Source organism: Hylobates moloch, unplaced genomic scaffold, assembly GCF_009828535.3.
Source record: "Hylobates moloch isolate HMO894 unplaced genomic scaffold, HMol_V3 SCAFFOLD_10, whole genome shotgun sequence".
NCBI lineage: Eukaryota > Metazoa > Chordata > Mammalia > Primates > Hylobatidae > Hylobates > Hylobates moloch.
This window is the reverse complement of record NW_026652285.1, coordinates 330,451-336,455: the sequence shown is the minus strand read 5'-3', so window position 1 is coordinate 336,455 and position 6,005 is coordinate 330,451. Positions and strand designations below refer to the sequence as shown.

At 39.5% G+C, this 6,005-nt stretch overlaps 1 pseudogene; it reads left to right on the top strand.

Moving 5' to 3' along the window:
- The first annotated feature begins 4,003 nt into the window (after nt 1-4,003).
- LOC116474103 (small ribosomal subunit protein uS5-like) lies at nt 4,004-4,909 on the top strand (annotated as a pseudogene).
- The last annotated feature ends 1,096 nt before the right edge of the window (nt 4,910-6,005 follow it).

Sequence of the window (6,005 nt, the reverse complement as noted above, 5' to 3'; positions counted from 1 at the left end):
ATGGTATATGAGGACTTATCTTAAAAAAATAACGTTTCGTTTGCCTCTGTCTTGCTGTCTTGCTTCTTAAACTCAACCCTAATTTTTTTTTTTTGTTACATTTTGGTAGGACATTATTTTACCTTAAAGCCTTTAAATTCAGACGCTCTGAAGGAAACTACTATCTGTTTTCTCAATATTTCTTCTCCAGTTTTTTGCTATAGTGATAGAATTCTTCTGTTGGCTCATGGCTGCCCAGGTAAAGACATGCTCCAATCTTCCTTGCTGGTAGCGATGACCAAATGACTGAGTTTAAGTTTGGGCCAGTGAAATGTTAGTGAAAGCAGTATGTGCAACTTTTTGATTTATGACCATAAGAGGGAGGTGTCCCTGTGGGTGTGGTCGTCTTTGTGCAGACAAGGGTAACACCCCAAAGATTACTGAGCAAGCATTCTGGATCTTCAACACTATAAAGTTGTCCTAAACACCCTGGGATGCCTTCCAAGCTGGTTAGATTTTAGAACAAAATTGACTTTCATCCTGATGAAGCAATTTATTTGGCAGTTTCCTGTTAGAGTAGTGTAGGTTCTATCCCCACAAATACAATAGAACACAATTTTAACAGCAGTTTTGTTCTGAATTATGTTGTTAAGAGTAGTGTCATTATTAAGAAAAAAATGTGTGCTGCATTTATGGAGCCATGCCCTATGCTAGAACTCTGCTAGGCAATGATCATTTATGACTTTCAAAGCAATCCTATAAAGTAGGTATTATTCTAGCCTTATAGACGAGGAAGCTGATGCTTTGAGAAGTTATGCAGCTGGTCCACGTTTGCTTTATTAACTAATAAATCCATGAATTACTTTATCATTTCCAGAGTGTTTCTGGTTACAGAGACCTCTCTTGGCACACTACATTTCACAGAGCCTCCAAAAGAAGTAATGGTGGCTCTGAGACCAAAAGAATAAGAGGAATTTACTTTGCTAATATGAGAGAAAAATCCCATTACCGGTAGGAACATATAATGTGCACAGGTCCCATTGCAGGAGGAACCATGGTAAGAATAAGTGGTGAAAACAAGGTTAATGTGATTTCATTTTTTTTGAATAAATGCCCAAAGGTGGGATCGTGGATTATATGATAGCTTTATTTTTAATTTTTTGAGAAATCGTTATATTGCTTTCCATAGCAGTCATCATTTTGCATTTCTACCAGCAGTGTACAAGAGTTATGATTTCTTCACATTGTCACCTATACTCATCTTTTTTAATAATAGCTATCCTAACAAATATAAAGTGATAATGTGTTTTGATTTTCAGTTCCCTGATGAATAGTGAAGTCAACCATTTTTTCATATATCTACTCCCCAATTATATGTCGTATTTTGGAGCAATGTCTATGCAAGTCCTCAGCCATTTTTTAATTGAAATATTAGGGCTTTTTTTTGCTACTAAATTGTAGAAGTTCCTTATATATTTTGAAAAACATATATATATAATGGTTTTCCATCAATGGTCATATATATGTATCCATGTATGTATATAAACACACATACACACATACATACACACGCGCACACACTCACACACACCCCCCCCCCATATAATTCTTCTTTCAGGAGCTCTGTGAAAGGTAGTGTAATGGAAGAGGGTCTCTGTAATGAGGAATGCTCTAGAAATGATAAAAAATTCATAAATTTATTAGTTAATAAAGCAAACTTGGACCATGTAAACAGTGAAATATTGTTAAGCCTTTTAAAAAGAAGGAAATCCTGCAGTATATGATGAACTGGAAAAACTTTGAGGAAATTATGCTAAGTGAAATAAGCCAAGCACATATGGAAAAATACATAAAATTCCACTCTTATGAGATATCTAAAATAGTTGAATTCATAGAAGCAGAGATTAGAGTGTTGGTTGCTAGGGCCAGTGGGAAGGAGGAAATGAAAAGTTACTACTCAAAGGGTGTAAAGTTTCAGTTATGCAAGATGAATAAGTTCTAGAGACCTGTTGTACAACATTTTGCTTATAGTCAACAGTACTGTATTTTACACCTTAAAATCTATTAAGAGGTTAGATGTCTAAGTGTTCTTACCACAATAAAATTGTTTTTAGTAAAAGAGGAAATTTCTGTAGCTAGATAAGTATGAGCAAGATTGTGGTGAGAGCTGAGACTGGAAAAAGTAAAGACCTGTCTACACAGACCTAGACGACACAGTAAAGAAATGTATCTTGGAGTAATTGAAAAGCTTTAAGGAAGCAGTGGCATTATTTTTTATTTGCTTATTACAATGAGCACTTTAGTATAAGGACAGCAGAACGGCTTCTAGAGGAAAATAGAATGGCTAGGAGATATGGCATTAAATTAATACATGATAAAAAAAGATGTAATGGCATTTTGGATTAACATAATGTTAGTCCAAATGTCACAGTGGATGTAAAGAAAAGCAGACAAGTAAAAGGAGTTTCAGGAAGCCTTTGGGACAATTTGATGATGACCTGGGAGAAATTCCCAGGGTCTCTACAGATTTGTGCTTTGGAGCATCATACTTTAACCTACGAGTAGTTACAGTATAAATAATAAACAATTCTGAAGATGGAGATAGAGGCATAAAAACATGTGGTAGATGTACCCATGACTAACTCATTGATTCTTGATTCTGACAGGGATCAAGGAGAGTTGTTTTTTTGGGGGGAGTGTGTGTGTATGTTTTTGTGTTTTTAAGATAGGGTCTCCTTCTGTCACCCAGGCTGCAGTGGCACCACATCTTAGCTCATTACAGCCTCAGCCTCCCAAGCTCAAGCAATCCTCCCACCTCAGCCCTCATGAGGTAGCTGGAATCACATCCAGCTAATATTTAAATAAAACTTTTGTAGAGATGCAGGTCTCCCTATGTTGCCCAGGCTGGTCTCTGACTCCTGGGCTCAAAGAATCCTCCTGCCTTGACCCCCCAAATGGCTGGTATTACAGGCATAAGCCACTATGCCTGGCCTAAGGAGAAATTCTAGAAAGCATTTGCATTTGAAATGGTCTTTAAAGGCTATAGAAGTTCCGTACTAGGCAAGATGAGTGAAATGTCTGTCTTAAATGTTCCTTTCTCGTAAACTTAGTTTATGATGAGAAAGCATCTGCCATTTTGTTTGCTCCCTTTTTTGCCCATAGGTCACCATGCTTAGTATCCTGTAATCCTCCTACCTTAACCACTGCTAACCATATCCAAGAGCGTAACTCAAAGGCTGCCTGTAATGGTTTTCCTAGAGTGTCTGGCTAAAAGCATACAATCTGGTCAGGTGCCACAGGTCTGTCTATTTTTGCATAAAGACTGTCTTTATCAATCACGCTAACTTAATTAGCTTGCTAGAAAATAGAAGCAGGGTAGACATAGCTCAATCATTTTAATGGTGGAGTTCTAGGGTGAGGAGGACTGGATGCTTTTTTTTTTTCTTTTTTGAAACGGAGTTCCACTCTTGTTGCCCATGCTGGAGTGCAGTGGCATGATCTCGGCTCACTGCAACCTCTGCCTCCCGGGTTCAAGCGATTCTCCTGTCTCAGCCTCCCGAGTAGCTGGGATTGCAGGCACATGCCACCACCCCGCGCTAATTTTTGTATTTTTAGTAGAGACGGGGTTTCATCATATTGGTCAGGTTGGTCTTGAACTCCTGACCTCAGGTGATCTGCCCGCCTCGGCCTCCCAAAGTGCTGGGATTACAGACATGAGCCACCACGCCGGGCCTGGATGCTATTTTTGGGGGACTGACCAGATAGGCAGGACTTGAGAAGAAGCCTTGGTCCTAAATAACGTTTCACTTCTCCAGGAGGACTATGTGGTACTTCAGAATTTTTGCCATTTTCTTGCTTTTCTGACCTTGACATATCTCTATCCATTGCAACAAAGTAGCCAAATTAATTCTGAACATACAAACGAAATACTGTTTTAATAATCTCACCTGTTTCTCAGAAAAAATGCAAGATATTTGAGGCTTTAAAAATTGCAAAACTAGCTTCTTCTCCAAGAAAACACCAAATGGCGGGTGACGCAGGTGCAGCGCGAGACCTGGAGGCCCTGGTGGCCGTCAGGGCCCTGGGATGGGGAACCGCGGTGGCTTCCGCGGAGGTTTCGGCAGTGGCATCCGGGGCCGGGGTAGCGGCCGTGGACGGGGCCGCGGAGCTCGTGGAGGCAAGGCCGAGGATAAGAAGTGGATACCTGTCACCAAGCTGGGCCGCTTGGTCAAGGACATGAAGATCAAGTCCCTGGAGGAGATCTATCTCTTCTCCCTGCCCATTAAGGAATCTGAGATCATTGACTTTTTCCTGGGGGCCTCTCTTAAGGACGAGGTTTTGAAGATTATGCCGGTGCAGAAGCAGACCCGTGCTGGCCAGCGCACCAGGTTCAAGGCGTTTGTTGCAATCGGGGACTACAATGGCCACGTCGGCCTGGGTGTTAAGTGCTCCAAGGAGGTGGCCACCGCCATCCGTGGGGCCATCATCCTGGCCAAGCTCTCCATTGTCCGTGTGCACAGAGGCTACTGGGGGAACAAGATCGGCAAGCCCCACGTCGTCCTTTGCAAGGTGACAGGCCGCTGCTGCTCTGTGCTGGTGCGCCTCATCCCTGCACCCAGGGGCACTGGCATCGTCTCCGCACCTGTGCCCAAGAAGCTGCTTATGATGGCTGGTATCGATGACTGCTACACCTCAGCCCGGGGCTGCACTGCCACCCTGGGCAACTTCGCCAAGGCCACCTTTGATGCCATCTCTAAGACCGACAGCTACCTGACCCCCGACCTCTGGAAGGAGACTGTATTTACCAAGTCTCCCTATCAGGAATTCACTGACCACCTCGTCAAGACCCACACCAGAGACTCCGTGCAGCGGACCCAGGCTCCAGCTGTGGCTACAACATAGGGTTTGTATACAAGAAAAATAAAGTGAATTAAGCCTGAAAAAAAAAATTGCAAAAAGACTGGTCTCATGCTTTTATTAAGTTGAAACAGTTCAATATTTTCAAATTAAAAATATATAAATGGATTTGAACATCAGCATTATCAAAAAGTTTCAGAAATAATTTGCTAATGTGAAAATGCAGAAGTTTGATTTTTTTCCAAAGAATCTTCCATGTAATTAGGTTCAAAACTTAACTGATGATAGGAAGAATCTGTACTCTCTAATCCATTTAGTATTTTCATGTGATTTATTTCAGTGAGAATACTAGCTATGTCAAATGTAAATTCAAATATCTTATTAACTATTTGAATGATATTAACTTTTAATGTCTTTTTGCACATAGAATCAATCCCTTATGATGTAAAAAGTTTGCTTCAAAATTAAGACTTAACAGTTTTACCAAAAGTTGCCAATATATATTTGTAGATAGGGAAAAAATCTGAAAATTATAGTAGTGAAAAGTTTCCTGTTACTAGTATAATAATCATCAAAAGTTATTTTCTATATTAGATTTCTCTGTTGAATAGTATTCCCATCAAGTTACAGTGAAATAATAATAAACATTTCGGTGCTCTTTTGAACCCTGAAAAATATTGAGGCTTGTCGATGAGCACAAAAAATAAATCTCAGAATCTTACTGTGGTTTTGTACAGAGTCTGCATCAACTTAAAATGTTAGAAACTGCTGTTTAAAAACTAGCTCTTTAGCATTCTTTGACAATTAGTTTTGTATAAGCATGTAATTATTTTAGGTTTGTATCTTACCCATCTGTTTTCTTTTATTTATAGAAAAACATATAAAAGCATGGAAAGAATCTCCTTTATTATCAAGTATTTCTGTTCGGATTTTTAAAACGTTTCTAATTTATATTTGCTCATAGTTTTAAATTTTTTGTGTTAAATGTATTCATATAAACGGCTTAAAAGTGAGAGCAAAAGCTGCAATTACTTTACACCGACCTAATACTATTATGTGACTTAAAAAAAAAAAAAAAACATGAAAACAGAAACAAAAACAAAAACAAAATCACATTCTTCATCTACCCCTTACGTGCACCAATGTCTGCCCACACCCTAACAAACACT